The sequence below is a fragment of the Agelaius phoeniceus genome, chromosome 1 (assembly GCF_051311805.1).
Source record: "Agelaius phoeniceus isolate bAgePho1 chromosome 1, bAgePho1.hap1, whole genome shotgun sequence".
Lineage (NCBI taxonomy): Eukaryota > Metazoa > Chordata > Aves > Passeriformes > Icteridae > Agelaius > Agelaius phoeniceus.
Window position 1 is genome coordinate 38,765,772 of NC_135265.1, and position 16,619 is coordinate 38,782,390.

At 38.5% G+C, this 16,619-nt stretch overlaps 1 long non-coding RNA gene across 1 annotated transcript in view; it reads right to left on the reverse strand.

Annotated features, from left to right (window-relative positions):
• LOC143695738 (uncharacterized) overlaps nucleotides 1-16,619 on the reverse strand; it is a 49,090-nt gene that overhangs the window by 9,782 nt on the left and 22,689 nt on the right. The window lies entirely within an intron of this gene.

The window sequence follows — 16,619 nt, forward strand, 5'->3', positions numbered from 1 at the left end:
GTAAATGTTTAATACAAAATGAATCTTTAAAATTTATGCAAATGAGATTGCAAAACCCTTGTTGAACAAGGCGAGCTCTTTTTTTCATATTGCAGGCATACATTGTGACTACTGCAAATGTCAGAGCATGACAGATCTTCTTACAATGCCCAGATCTGAATACATAAAAACTTTCCCCACTTTCAGTGAATGAGAGCCAATTTAATAAATCACTGAAATTTACTCTCAGAAAGCTGTTTCAAACCTGCCCTACACAAAGCAGCCAGTCAAAACTGTAGGAATAAACTTGATGTGTTTGCAAATCTCCACTTAGTGAGTTTAACACAATTTATTCAATATATTATAAACATTTCAATACCCTTATATTTCCTAGGCCTGATTTTCCATTCTCTAAATTGGCAGACTCTCAGGTCAAGGAGTTTTCATGACCCATTTTGCAACATTAAATTATTTGAACCAAGTAGAGTTTTCAAGATGTATGGTTATGATTAAAAGTGACCCTTCCTACAAACTATGTGAAAAGCATATTGAATTTAGATAATCCTATGCCCCTCTGCTATTTTATTATTATATCTTTATAACATTTTTTAATTTTTATTGAAAATTTATTACAGCTAGGTGCAATTGTTAAGTTAAGGTGAAATTTTAAAACAAGGGTGTAAATTCCAATGCAAAAGGAAAGGTTGAATATCCAGTGCTTTTGATTAAAATGTATGTGGCAAATAACGCATCATAAAAGATTTAGAGATTTTTGGGTTTTTTTAAAACAGGGGGCTTTCCAGGGCTGTACATCACAGTTATTTGTTATAGAAATCTGGACAGTCTCTAGTTAGCCTATCAAGATTTTAACAGAATAAAATTGAAGGAAAGAAATATAGAAAAAGATCAGTCTAAGCCTCCTCATTATGTGAAGCTCCTACTCAACAGTAGTAGTATAAATAGCTCACATACAAAATCTCTGGACAGAAATCACTCATTTACTTAAAGCCACTTAAGTTCTCTTTAGCAACCACTGTGCAATAATATAATTTTTTGAGTTGCACCTTCTGTGAAGTAAACTTTTAAAGGTGCTATCATATATCATATAGATATACAAGCCAAGTTCTGGAGATGTAATCATATAAGTAATTCAAAATTAAGAAACAAATTAGAAACAGAGATGAGAATAGGATACAGGTCTACTTCCTGTGCTTTGGTTTGTGGTACTCAGTAGAGGTGTGTCCTCATCACTTCATGCTGCTCCAGGGATGCACACACAAGTAGACTCTACATAAAAGAAGTAATCTCAAAACTTCCACTCAAAACACAATGAAACCCTTTCTAGCTGCAAGGAATTCAACAATGCCCTGCTGATTTCAGTCTTTTATCAAACTTTCTAGATGCCAAGTGCTCAAGGGCAGAGGGAGGGGTTTCCTGAGCCCTACTCAGATGACAGAGGTCTGAAGTAGCATTGGATTTTAAGGAGTATTTCCAAACCAAACTGGGATTTTTCCCAGGAACATTTTGCACTGTGCTCTCTGTGCCACCATTACCTTCCCCACTCCCCAGAAACCTGGAAACCATCTTTTACTTCTTCTCACACCCCACTTCTTTGACCTCCCTTTCTAATCAGCAGTGCCTTCCTTCAACAGAGATTTTCCATTGTCTCTAAGGAACTGTAATTATTTCCAAATTTCACCTCCAAGTGTTCTTTTTTCAGTCCTCAAATTGAACTCTGATACTTGTTTGCATCACTATTGGAAAAAAGTGCAGAACATTGCGAATACTCCTTTCATCTTCTGCTTGGTCATTTTCATAGATGTACTCAATTTACAGTTCAGGCACAGGAGATTCATAGCTGCCAGTCACCTTGAAGTCTGGCTAACAAGGAGGACTCAGTCCTCAGAATTACATCATTGAGGTTTACCTACACTGATAGAGGTATACAGGTGTATTTTCCCCCAACAATACAAACATAAAGATTGAACACTGAAATGGAGGAGTTTCTGTGCCATTTTCAAGTCTGGCAGAGTCCATTCTTAGAGATACAACATGTAATAGGAACATGTGTATAAGAGGAATATGCATTTTTAATGTATCTACCACACAGATTGTACAGAAATACAATCTTGAAATCTCCTTGAAGACCTCTGTATACCACTCTACAGGATCTACAGGATGATATTACCACTCACTTCTATTGAGGGACTGGCAGTGAAACTTTTTGTTCTGTCATCTCCTTCACAGCCACACAAAAGATAAAGAGAATTCCCCTAATGATCTACACATTATTTTTGTTGAAACAATATTATGCAATGAAAAAAATTGAAATCTAAATAGGCTAAAGCAAGGGAGCAGTCAAAAACCATTACATATGTTCTCCAGAGGAAGTGGCATTGGCAGTCTGCAGCTATGTAACATTTCTGGTTGCTCAGCAAAAAAAAATATTATGTTTATTTTTTTTTCAAACAGATTCCTTAAAAGCAGTTCTCTAATACCTTTTTCTACTGAAAACTGAGACATTGTGGAGCTGTCAAAGCTATTGAAATTAAGGCATCATTAAAACCAGAGAATTAGAAAAAACAAAATGGAAGTATTTTCTTCCAGACTTCTCTAAAGGTTTTATTACTTTTATACTACTCTTTTATATGTACTTAGTTTTTGAAAAAATGTTTTTGCCAAAAGATGTTCAGTTATTTTACTTAAGAACACAGACCTACAAACAGCCTTCGGGAGGAAAAATACAACCCCAAAACCTTTCTTAAAATCAGGATAACACAGTTGCCCTTGCCACAACAAAGGTTAATGGTATTCCAGGCTGCATTAGGAGGAGTGCTGGTAGCAGACTCAGGGAGGTGATCTTTCCCTTCTACTCAACATTGATGAGACAACTGCAGCTCTGGGTCTTCTTGTGGGTCCCCAATACAAGTGAAACCTGCTGGAGAAAGTCCAAAGAAGGGCTTGAAGGTACTGAAACATCTCTACCATGAGGAGAGGCTGAGAACCTATAATTGTCCAGCCTGGAGAAGGCAAAGCTCAGAAGCATTTCATCAAAGTGTATAAATATCTGCAGGGAAAGTATAAAGACAACAGAGCCAGGTACACAGTGATAGAACAAGAAGTGATGAACACAAACAAAAACACAAGAGGTTCCCTTTGAACATTAGATAACAATTTTTCACTGTAAGGGTGACCAAGCACTGGCATAAGTTGCCCAAGGGATACTATCCTCACAGATATACCCTCATCCAGCAATGGGCTAGAATCAGTTCTAGGTGAACCTGCTTGAGCAGGGAGATTGAGTAAGATGAACTGAAGAGGCCCCTTCCAACCTCAACCATTATCTGAGTCTGCAATCATGAGGTTTCTTTATCATAAAAGGGAGTTAAACTCACAAGATCATTTTAGAAAAATCCATGGTTTGAAAGACATCTTTAGAAGGGGGACTGTGGGATTGCACTAAATGAAGCTCAACAGCAAGTTCCTAAAAGACAGATAAGGCAAATCTCCAAAAGGAAAGCCCTCCCAAACAACTGGAGCACTGGAGTGAAAACAGTGTTGGTGTCAAGTCTCTAAAGTTCTAAATTCTGTCCCTGTCCTCTCACAAATGCCTTCTGGAAGCTGGTTAAAGTCATTTAAACTCTCCAAGTTTCAACTACAACCTTACCTCCTGGGAGTTTTATGCAGAAAAACTAAAGTGAGATGTTTAGATGTGGACATGGGGAAAAAGAAATGCAAGGGTTTATAAGAACAAAAATAAATAAACTGATCAAAGGAACTGCATTCAGTCAGTTAGTACAAAATCCTAGATCAGGAAGCCTTTAGAGATGCTGCCTGCAAATTGATCCTCCGCATGCAGCACTTTGATCTGACTGTACAATGCTGAGCTTGAAACAGATGAACTCAAGGAACAAACAGCACATCCAGCTCACAAGAGATGACCTGCACCAGCCTTAGCAGAACATTAGTAGCTTGCCCATGCTGATGAAGCTCCACAAAGCATAATTTCTTCCTGAGATTTATTCTGTTGTCTTCTATGTAAATGTGCACAAATTAAGGACTGGATTGTGACTTATGGCAGAATGTGGATGAAGATGAAAGATTCAGTCCAGAAAATCTGAGCCGGAGGTCAGTATGCCTGACAACTCTATGTATTCAAGAGATATGATTCTGCTATGGATTTCAGAGGATCACCATAAAAGTCTGAATGCATGCAAGCCTGTGTTCCAGCTTCCCAAACCCTATTCCCTGAAGAATGCTGGTGAGAAACACAGCCACACAAATGCTTTAATATGACTTTACATCTAAGTGCTGATGAACTTTTGTTTTCTTGCTTATCACTTCTGGTTTTGATACATAAAACTAGTTCCTTTTCTTGTGGTGGGGAACACTATGAGTTAGTGACCAGGTGGGTCTGTAACATGGGGTTTCTGTGCACTATCACTATCCTTTAGGGTCAGCTGCCATGAGGATCTTAGGGAGGCTGTCTGGGTGTCACTTCAAAAAACCCCAGCATTTAAGCCCACCTCAGGCACACATAAGATAGCTATTGGTCTGTCCCAGGGCCCATTTCTTGGTCAACCACAGCAACAGAGCTGGGAGACTCCTGAAGTCACCCTGTCACAACAATTGAATCATCTTTGACGCTACAAGGCTTTTATAATAAGTGCGTGTATATGGCTAGAGAGCTAAAAATCCAGTTTGCCTTTGGGAGAAATCACTTTGTGTCCCTGCAAGCAAGCTAACAGGAAGACAGGAAAAACTTCAAGACTAACATTTAGAAAATAGCTGAAGCTCTGGAAGGTTTTGACAAGAAAATAGATAATCAGTGTGGGGAAAAGTGGCTAAGCCAGCATTGCAATGTGCCTGTCAAACAGCAGGGAAGAGCCCATCAGCCCAAACAAATGGAAACCAATGAAAAACACTCTCTCTAATTGCTGAAAAAGATTGTACACCAGGGAGGCAAAGGAAATCCATTGGGAAGGCACTGCATCAGGCTTATTAAATACCAAGATAGACAATAAAGCAAATAAAACATAACAGAATGCTTAAGGAACCGATAAAGTCTCTTAAGAGAAAAAGGTACTAAATAAACCAAAAGAAACCAGACTTCTGGTGGGACAAGGACAGCTCATCCCACTGTTACAAAAAGACACAAAATGCAATTAGCAGCTGAGACGGAAGAGCAAAATAAGAGAATAATATAGCTGAAGCTCTAGGGAAGCCCAGACTGAGTTCTTCAGTCTGAACAGAAGAACAAAAAGAAAAAAAGAGCCACCATAAAAGAAAAAAAATTCCCAGTATATTACTAAAAAGTCATACAGCATAAGATGAAATCACTAACAGTAAGTTGCTGGAAGATACCAGAGGGCTGAAGCAAATGTTTCTGAAAAATGGAATCAAAGAAGGTTTTCTCAAAGTAGGTCATTCAGAATGACCCAGAAAAACATGATACAGTTAATACACTTTCTAATATAAATTCACTTGCTCTCTTTTATGACTGAGTTTTTTATTCAATGGACTGATCACTACTAGGATACTCAGGTCAGAGCCATGTGAGCTTCTCCAAAGCTCTACCCAAGCTTTCATCAACATCCAGGCCATCAGCTTCATGCTGACATTTACCCCTCTCATTGCTTTCTTTTTAAGATATAAAATAATTGAAACTATGAAAAAACCCTATGAATTGTCAGTAAGATTATGCTATTGTTGACAAAAATCTTCCACTTGGACTCCAAGAGAAAATGAAAAAGAGCAAGAGACCTGGGACAGCAATCCCAGACCAAGACAGCCTCCTCCCAGTCACAAAATAATAAGGCAGTGAGGGATACAAAAACTTTGAATGGGGAAAAAAGACAACATTTCAGATCTCTCTAATTTGTGGGCCTAGGCATCTTCTTAGCAGTAAAGAGGTCATGTGCATATAGTACCAACCTCACAGAGCTATGATCTCTAGATGCAGTACAGATACAAAAAGACAGAAGCAGTAAGCCACTTATGCGTTAATCAGGTTGTAAATGCTGCCTGAATTCCACAACTAACCACTTCTGCCTGCCTCCTAATTGGAGACAGTTCACAAAAAAAGAAAAAAAAAGTCTCTGCCAGGATATTCTAAATGCTTCTTTCAGAGGAAAAAAACCTAAGCCTTGGAGAAGTACATGAAAATGGAGCGCACAAACTAAACAGAAGTATTTAACTTCTGAACAGTGCCTTGATTTTGGGCACATCTCTATAATAGATCTTCATTGGTGGAAGCAGTGCCCTGTCATGCTGTGAAATAGATATTTACTTACCCAGCAGATGGTACACAGACATTAAGTTAGTTCACTCTGCAGACGTTAAGATGACAAAATGTGTCAAAGGACATGGGACAAATACACAAAAGGGAGGGGAAACCTAGAGGGCTGCTGAATCCCTCACTTGAGCAAATGGTTTTAAGCTGCCAAGACCAGAACTGAATATGGTACAGCTTAGTCATTCCCTAAATAATACTCTCTTGAAAGTGCTCAATTCACCAATTCCTAAACCAAGTTTTTCCTGAAAGGTCTAGTGAAGCCAGTAACCAAAAGCAGCAGACATTATCTTGGCAAGGAATCATTTCTTCGCCTTAAGTCTTCTAAGAAAGAAGTTTTGTTTTGTAATAAGGAATATTCCCCAAGAACACGGAGTGCTTGTAAGTCTAGTCCTCTCTTAAAGACCATTCCTGCTGTGCCACTGAAATTGGTGGCAGCCCTGTAACTGCCACTTCCTCAGCACCCGCTGCTTCTGCAAATGCATGCAAGATTTTGTGTTTTGGGAGCTTTTCGAGAAAGCTGTGCAGGCTGAAGTCTCAACTGCAAAAAAAAATTCCACATAATACAATGCAGGAAGCCATTGAAAGAACAGAAGCTTTTAACATAGTAGGTTGCTAGCATCACACCTTTAACCTGTTTGGATACTACAGCATAAACTTGAGTTAGGTTTTGGGTCTGCAGACTCTTCACCGTCCATAAAGATCATAAAACTCCAGTCTACAAACAAGTAGGAGGCGTTTCTAGGGAATATCTCTTCTATACAAGGTATTTCTTCAGCTACCTCAAAGCTGCTGATAGATCCCAGCAGGAGCAACATTAGACCTTCATTAGGTCTCACTAACTGAAGGAAGCCAGACTGAGCCCTTTCCCCCTCTATTTTCTTTCCCCGTTTGGTCCACACCAGGTATTGAGACAACCAGATCCATTTCATTCTTGCTCTGATTGCAAGAAACAGCTACAAAATATACTAACCACAGCCTTTTCCATCTTCTATGCTAAGGCTGTCATTCCCATTTCCCAGAAAGTCTTTCAGTGTCATATAGAGCAAGCTACCTAAAAACCCACACTCCTTGTGTCACATAAAACAGCACTGTTGGTGATCCTGCATCCACAAAAAACAAAAAAAACCCTCACATTCCAGCAGCCACCTAACTGCACAGTCTCAGAGAGATAAAATGTGCTAACACATTCAGAATCATGACTCTCCAGGGATCTGAATATTCATCTGCTGTGGTCCAAGTGTTAGACATAAAGACATTACTTCTCTGCTTTGGTCCCTGTAGGATCTCATTGTTTAAGACAACTCACAGCATGCCAATTGCATAAAGACCACCTGCAGTCCAGCACTAAGCACAGCAGATCAGGAAACTTCCATTAAATTCATAATGACTTTAACGCTCTCTTTTTACTCGAGTCTTTACCCAGGAATTAAAAGATCTAAATCAAAATTCTCTTCACAGCCCAGTTGTAGTACCACCAAGTGCTTACTTTTGGTGGGGAGATAATTTCACCTCACTTTAAATATCTACCTAAACATTTCAGTTAACAGTGCTAAAAGGAACATCTAAAATAGGTCAGAAACTGTGAGATAAAAGTGCCTGTTCCATTCATTGAGCATACAGGGGGGGGTCTAAACAACTAACCAAGATACCATGTAGGTTTTTATGTTTTAGAGCTCTGGCATGAGGGCCCCTCAGCTTCATTGTGAACCTCTGGCTCTGATTGTGACAGAACTTTGTAGACTTTCTCCTGCATAATGTTTTCTAGCAGATCAGGTTTTTGCAGCAGCTATGATTTTCTATGTGCTATAGGTAGTCTGGCAAGGTCAGATGGCAGCAGATCATTTACTGGAGAGAGAATGCTTGCCTAAGTTGGAGAGGACATTGAGAATTCTGTTAATGCCCACCCTTAATTTTTCCTCTACTGCTATTGCAACCTGTTAAAGGTGAAGGAGGAGACTACAATACTGCTAAATTCACTCCCTCAATACCTTTTGAGATCTTCAGATGAAATGCCTAATATAAGTGCAGAGAAGCAGTGTCATTATGGCTCTTTCAAGTATAAATTGCAACCATTTCTGAAAAAGTTGCACATCTTTTTATATATCTTTGTATCACTTTCTGTCCTCTTTGTATATTCATCCAAGACCATTTTTCATGCTGGAATGATTTTGGGGCGGGGGGGCAGGGGGGCAGTTCCTTTGTATTGTTCCTTAGCTGGCTTTTCTTGTAATTGTTTGGGAATTAGAGACAGACTGAAACATTGAAATTTCTGCTGAGTAAAAGGTAAATGTAACTTTGCTAACTATGTTTTGGGGAGCTAGTTCAATAGAAACCAGCAGGGTCAGCAACAGCCTTTCCGTGAAGAGTGCTGAAAGAGTGCTGATTTCTCAAGGCAGAAAATTAAGCCTGACCAAGATAAACAAAAATAGTCTTGTAAAATCATTTCTCAGATTGATTTTTTTATAATGTTATCAAACTATCTGCTATTATCAATATCTTCTTGTGTATAAGAACATATTTGAGCTTTTAAGAGCCCAAGAGACTCCAAGACTAGATCATCTTTTTTCCAAATAGGAATTTAAATTAGATTTATAAGCACTTTTACATTCCCAAGTGAAAGAAGCACAGTGTTTTAGCAAGGAGTTAAGTCCTGGCATGCTAATTATAATGTGGGGTTAGGCTGTCTGTCTGTCAGGTTGGATCATTCCAGGCTACACATTTTTGCTAGTGACAGTGACCTCCTGATCCACAGCAGTTCTAGCACAGGCAGGAGTTGTAATGTAATCCTGAGGCTGACCCTAAGTAGCCATTCCCTGATAGAAATGAATGTTAAGTCTGATGCAGTAGAGATCAAATTTCCAGTTCTAAATAACCTTGTTACATTCAATTCATCAAAGAAGGTAACTCTACTTGGTGAAAAAAAATAAGTGCAAGGAAAAAAAAAAAAAAAAAGCAAGACTAATATTCCAAATGAATCCTTAACCCCACATCATTTTTGCTTCTGGTTTGGCCTTTAGATTTGACTGATGCCAACTAGTGAGCTCTTTCCAACCCAACCTGCCACCAGTCAGGCACCAGTCAGGCACCACCTTTGAGGTACAGTTCCACAGATAGACAGATTCTTCCAAAAGTAAAAAAGATATTTGAATGCCCAGGTCCCACAATATTCCAGTTTTTATCCTCTTCCTGTGCAAAGACAAGGCATAAAATGACCTCACAACAACCTAATCTCAGGTGTAGAGGGAACATCTGCAACTGCTTGTCTGTCTACAAATTTGATGGCAAGAGAAAGGAGAGATTGGCGATGCATTTCATCTTACATACAGCAATATGCAAATGAATAAAAAGGGCATCAACATTTCATCTTTAAATGAGTTCAAACCCACAACCATCTTCATCAGAGCTCATGACAAATTCTGCTAAAATAGACTTTTTTCTGCTTTTCATTTCTCCATGCTGTATCTAGCTGCAGTGTCCAATTAGTGTATATGGGGGGGGGAAATTATCAAAATCCAGAAAAGTACACAATGTAAAACTTAGGAGAAAGCATCCCTTTCAAAAAGGAATGCTTAATGTTTCCTGGTATCTGAAATGTTATTTCAGCAAAAGAACCATTCTGGGCCACACACCAGTGACACAAATTTACCGGTTAGGATCTCTTCCAGCCGTGAAATCAGACAGGATATTGGTGTCTTGCAGAGCCAGGAGCCTTCATTAAGTTAAAATTCATATTAAATTGTCCTAAGAGCAGTCATTAGGGTTGAAGACTTCAAGCTACTTTCATGCATACCATATATGCTTAACATAAAGCATATATAGTTAAGCATACTATATTCACTTAACATAAAACAACAAAAAAACCAAACAGTTCTTTCAGCTCTCAAGAGCTCATATTCCCTCCTGTGTTGCAAGGGGGTGGTACACTCTGCCACAAATGTCAACAGTAACTTTTTCTAAGGTTTTTAGCTCTCCTTAGCACAACTAAAACAAACTGAAACTGATTTAAAGACAAAGAGACAGAACAGCTGTAACATTTCAGCTCCAGGAACTTTCCTTTGAATGTCCTGCATTCTTCATTTTATGTGGATTCTCAAGTGACAAATCAAGGAGGAGGGAAAGAGGCCAGGATAACGGAATGGGAAAGCATATACCAGAAAGGACTTCCAGAAACAGCCTGTTGTTTATGAGTGGCCTCGGATACTGAAATTACTTACATATGAGTTTTCTGGAAAGCAACATCTCCTGGCAGAAATGACCTTTTCAGAGCAGGGGTTCCAGAAGCACAGCCCATGGGTCAGTTTGCAGACCACAAAGCATTGCCATGCTGGAACTTTTTGACACAGCTGCCTCTGATGGACACAGAGCTCTAGCAACTAAGGAGTCTGTGTCCACTGTGCTAGTACCACAATTTACATCTAGAGACTCCAGAAGGTAATGCCCAAGGAAGAGTCATCCCACAAGACTCTGGACTGCACCCCAGCCATACAACCAGGTCCTGTGTGCTGCCCCAGTTATACCTATTGCTTCAATTGGCAGGCAGAAGCTGTTGGATGGAACATTTCCAGGAGTATTTATGTCTTTTGGGAAAAAATTGAGTTTCCGACCCTGCAAGGGCAGAAAAAGAAAAGCAGTACTTTCCTGCAGACAGGAAAGTGGATTGAGGAATTTTACTTCTCCTCTAGACTCATTTATGATTTGCTCCTGACTGATAAAGTTCTAGGGGTTGGTCATGTATCTTTTCTAGCAAAAAAAGAACAATTTACTTATGGGGGAGTTGGACTCAGCTATTAAGTACTGGCACACTGGCCTTCAAATGTGTTAACATTACCTTCTTGCTCTCTTTGTGCCAATGCTTGCTATCAACAAGTAACCATGCAAACAGCCTTTCACTCACTAGTTTTCCCAAAATATTGTTATGAGCCTTGTTTGGGATACCTTCCCTGCCTTGCTAGTACTGAATGATTTAGCTAGAAGCACCATAAAAAATCATCCACAAGGAAGAATTTTGTTGACTCACAAGGTATCTCTGAGACATGACTGAGAAAATCAGAAACTTTTGCATCCTTAACAAGCAGTATATACTGTGTAAAAATAGCTTATCTCAAGTTTATCTGTCAAGCTGAATTGCATAAAATTGGCCCTTGAACAGAAGTACATCAACTGTCACCACACTTAATCAATGCAAACTCTTCAGGCATCCAAGCATTGCTTCATATTTTCCAATCCTCCTAATGCCTACATCATAAGTTCCCTAATTCATATCTGTTAATAACAATATAAATTATTCTTTCAGCTGTGCATCATTGAGGTTTTCCCAGGAGCAGAAACCTTTTGAACCTATGATGGAGCTCCTGGAGCCTGTCAAAGACAGCAGTTCAGGCTGATCACATGCAAAGCCTTACTGAGAGTGGTCCAAAACACACCTTGAAGTCAGGTCACCCATATTTTCTAGATTTTTATTTGACTTTAAATCACAAAGGAAAAAGAAACCTGGAATGCAATGTTTATGGCATTTTGCATCACAAAAATGAGTAGAAGTGAAGAAAAGGTGAAGACAATCTGTACATTTAATATAATCTAGTACCTGGCCACACAAGTAGGACATAAAAGCCATTTTTTAGTATCATGGGGTTTAATAATAAATAAGATACACGGAAAACTATTCAGATTCTAGGCCACCAGAATTTTGCTGACATACAAAACAAAAGGAGAGGAGAATATAATTTTTATACTTAAAGCTTTATAAATCTCACAAGACTTCTGCTTCCTGAACTCTGTCTCCTGCTTTGTTCCAACACGTATTCCAGTGTGTAACTGAGCACACAGAGTCTGAACTCTCTGCTGTCATACTGTATTACCCTATTACATTTGTTCTGTATTAGATGTGACACCTTGTCTTTGCAAGTTAAAGATATCCCTACACAGTGCTCCTCATAATTATACTGCTGTTTGATATCACTACAGAAGAAAATGAAAACTACATCCTGTAGAATTATTTGTGACATATTTCCTTAGTTATGCAGATATATACACTACACAGAAAAACAATTTGTGTTGATACAGCCTGGAAACAAATATTTTCTCAAGACTAAAGGCCATAAATATGCTTATGAGACATCTATGGGCTATCCAGCAAAACAATATCTTTCAACAGAAGGGTTTTCTGCTGAGGTGGACCCGTACCAAGAAATAATTTAGAACCATACACATTTCTTGTACATGGCCACATAAAAGTTAAACCAGAAATAGCATCATTTCCCTTTGTCCTATGTCCTTTATAGTAGTAAAGCCATACAAAATGCAACATGGGCAGTATTATTTGCTGCAGCTGAACACTACAGATAAGCTTTAAAATTTTGAAAATAATTAATAACTATGTTCTATCTTCTTAATAAATAATTAATCCCTTTTTTCTTTATTTTAAAATTCTTTGTTTATAGGGAAAGCAAGCAAAACTCTGGAAAAGTATTCTCACTTCTGTTCTTTCCTTATGTGCAAAATTAAATTAGGTAAGAAAAATATACTTTCCTAGAAAAAAAATCTGCAAGTAAAAGGTAAGAAAGAAAAAAATTATATTAAATATAATTTTTAAAAATGAATTATGTTTCATATTAGTTCCAGTTTATGAGATTGGGACTGTATCTTATTTATCTACAACAGAACCCTCAAACATGAAAATAATGCTACAATGCTATATTGAATACAAAGTCATCACCATGTTGCTCTAGTGCAACACAGCTAAAGTCAACATAATGTCTGCAATGGTTGCAATAGGAGAAGGACTAATCAGAGACAAATGTCAATGTACAAGGCAGAATTGCCTGCTACAAGTCATCTCCTTGGAAAGAGCAAAGCTGTTTGTGAGGAACCACCCTGCCCCGTGCAGGCAGGTGTCAAAGCATTGCCAAGGGCTGGAGAGATGCCTGTCCTGCAATGAGATTTTACATTCTCTAAAATCAATAGCAATTCAGCTGCAAGAGTACAATCCAGTTATGTTCTATCATCTTCCCTTATTACCATCATTCTTGAGAGCACCTAAAGTTTTTCTCCATCTTCTGTTTGACATCTGGCTAAAAGAATAAGCAAGAGAGCTATAGCAGGCAGAAAAATTAGTCCCTCCAGCGTTGTTCAGCCTCTGAAATAGGACACACACAAACCAACTCTATTTCTTGTCTTGTTGGAACCAAGATAAATAAGGAAGCCCTTTTAAATGAAAGAGAGTAATACTTGGGGCAACTTTTAATATTCTGGAATGAATATGAAAGTTTTACATAATTTCCCAACAGTTGGATCACCATTTTTACATAATTTTTGAGTAGTTGCAACCTAAATTGGAAGGGGTACCCCAAACAACAGTACCCATCTCTGCATTGCAGACTACATTTAGCATTAAACACAAGATAAAGACAAACAGCATACCTTTCCCTCTGGGGATCTGAACAGCAAAAGTAAAAAAAATTGCACAGATGGGAAAAAAATGACTTTACTCTGCCCTCTGGTCATACATTGTACTGCTCTGCATTGTATGGGTAGTAATATACAGCAGAAAAGAAATTTGACTAACTGGAAAAAGAGGATAGAAAAACCAGGAAAGAAATTATAAAAGCATAAAGCATCTACAGTATGTTTTGTCTGTTTTATGAATTAAATTGCCTGAAGAAGACCTGAAGGGTGAAACAACTGCTGTAAGCGAATTCAGAAGGCCAAGAACGTCTTGTAGGGAGGATGCTGGATGACAGCTGTGGTTTGGAGGTGTGCTTTCAAGAGTGGCCCAGTAAACAGACTAGAGATGGGACTTTGCCACACATTGTGATCCTTCCTGCTACCAGCCTAAAGCCATTATCAGCCACAGGCTGAGCAGTATGAGATATGTGAGATAAATTAGTAATATCTACTACATGCATTAGAGACTAAGCAATCATAATAGAAACTCATGTGATCGTGATTTTTATTTGGCAGCTAATGGGGATTTTATTTATTTAGCAAAAGTAAATTCTGCTGGAGCTGATGCCTGGAGCTGATTCTTCCACCACAGGATATGAGCAACTTTCTCAGTTTTAGTGCTTATTCTCATGTGTTAGAAATATGAAAATATAACCCCATAAAACCAAAGTTTATGTATGCAAATATCCCTAGTGATTTGATTTTCCTGAGCAATTGTCTGTTTGTCCCTTTGGTTTTTGGTTTATCTCAGCCTTTTCAGAGCCCATTCCTCTCACATCTCCACTCAGTGTGATAAGGACCAAGGAACACCCTTAGTGCCACTACTTTTCTCACTCTTTTCTTGGATTTAATTTCCTCTCCAGCCCTGTGGTCAATCACTCCTCAGATCTGCAGAAATTTGTCTTACAAATTTCAGACCTTTTAAATACAGATGCCAATAATTCTATGTTGTAAACCCCAAATGTGGTTATGAACCACAGTAAAAAATCCAGAGGCTTTGTTAAATAAGAAAAAAATTAGGCATGAAAATTCAAGAAGAGTGAGAAGCCCACTTGCACCTTGGGCCATGTAACATCCCCTCTCTTTACCAAATTCTCACAGATTGACATTTTGACAAATTGGAAGGTCTAAATTTAACCAAAACAAAGCATAATGAAAGCTCCAAATCCACAAAAAAAAAACAGACAAAAAACAAACAAACAAAAACAAAACAAACAAACCGCCCCCCCCCCAAAAAAAAATCCCACCAAAATACCCAAACAAATAAACAAACAAACAAAAAAAACCCAGAAAAAATTCTCTGGTGCAATAAAACCAAAAAATGTTAGTGGACTGTGTTTAGTTTTACACCCTTATTGATTTGAAATAATTGAATCTTAAAACTTTATAGAATTTTTGATATTTCTGATATATATATATAGATTTGAAACACACATTTAGAATGAAAAGCATCATTACAAAATGTATCACTTCTTCCCCAAGGAGAAGACACATTTTGCATATCCTTCTTCCACTTACAAAAAGAAAGATAAGTATTTTCATTCTTCAGTGCCCTGACTCCTTGTATAACTGACTTTGTGATCAGTTTTTGACTGCAGATTTTTCTCTGGACTGAACTGTGTCACATCAATCAGGCTGACTTTTTCAGCCACAGAGAGCTTGTGATACTAGCTGATATTGCCAGCCAGAAAAGAAGAATTGAACAAAGCAAAATCTGACAATTGTCACATTCTGATAATATTTGATTTCTGTTTAGTTTTTCATACATTCTTAATTGCTAAAACAATTTGAGCAAATGGTTAGTAACATGAAACTTGCTTAAGCAGGAGGAAAGTTTTCTCTCTGTAAAGTCAGATACGTCTTTTATGAAGTCTGGTCCATTGTGAAATCAATGACAAAATTCTCATTAACTTTGTGGCATTAGGATCAATTATTTTATACTTTGTCTATTCCTTAATTATCTGTAATTAATTCCACTGAAACTCACATAAGTACTTTATTGGCCATGTTCTCCAGCTAATGTAAATAGCCAACTATGTTTCAACTTGGAAATTTTAAAATCAGATAGACACACAATTTTAAATGCTTTCAGCATTTACCATACCTCAAAACCAAAGATTAATGTTTGCTTTGCTTGAAGCTCATTATCTTCTCTCCAGGGCACTTCCATTAGTAAAATCTGAGCACTTGAATTTTCACATGATGAATGCGAAGGATCAGTGTGCTTGAGTAGTGGGATTCTGCTGGCCAGCCCATGAAGAGATTACACAGATATCCATCTAAAGCTGCTAAAGCTATGCTGATTTGCTGCAGCAGGCAGTAACAGCCACACAAGATAGATGAAGAGATTATATCTGGTCTTTAGAATATGGGCAATGAAGATCTATAATAGAAGAGGCCTGCAAGAAAGTCTTTGAAACAGCCAAAGCTCAGGAAAGAGAACTAGGTTAAAAAAAATCCAAACAAAACACTTCAAATAATGTGAAATCCTAGAGAAAAATGAGAAATTCTGTTTTCACTGTGCATGTGCTCCTGCCCATCTAGCACTAATTGTTTAATGGTTGGCTATCAGATCAAATCCAAACATCTCTGCCAAGCCATTGGACTGAAAGACATGTCCACAGACTGTGATTCACAGTAAGCCCAGGTGGGCAGAGTCCCACCAGCCAGGGCCTGTCCCCACCCTGAGCTGTGGAGCAGGACAGAGCCCAACACAGCATCCAGGTTCAGCTGAGGATCCAAGCCACGTGGTAATGCTGTGGCAATAAGGCAGGTCCAAGTTGAAGCCAAGCTGCAGTGCACAGGTTGAGCTGTGCAAAAAGGGAATTTCCAGGGAGGCAGGGCATGCCTGCAGCTGTGCTAGAGACAAGTTCTCCCCCGCTGTATCCCAGGGCAGGGGGCT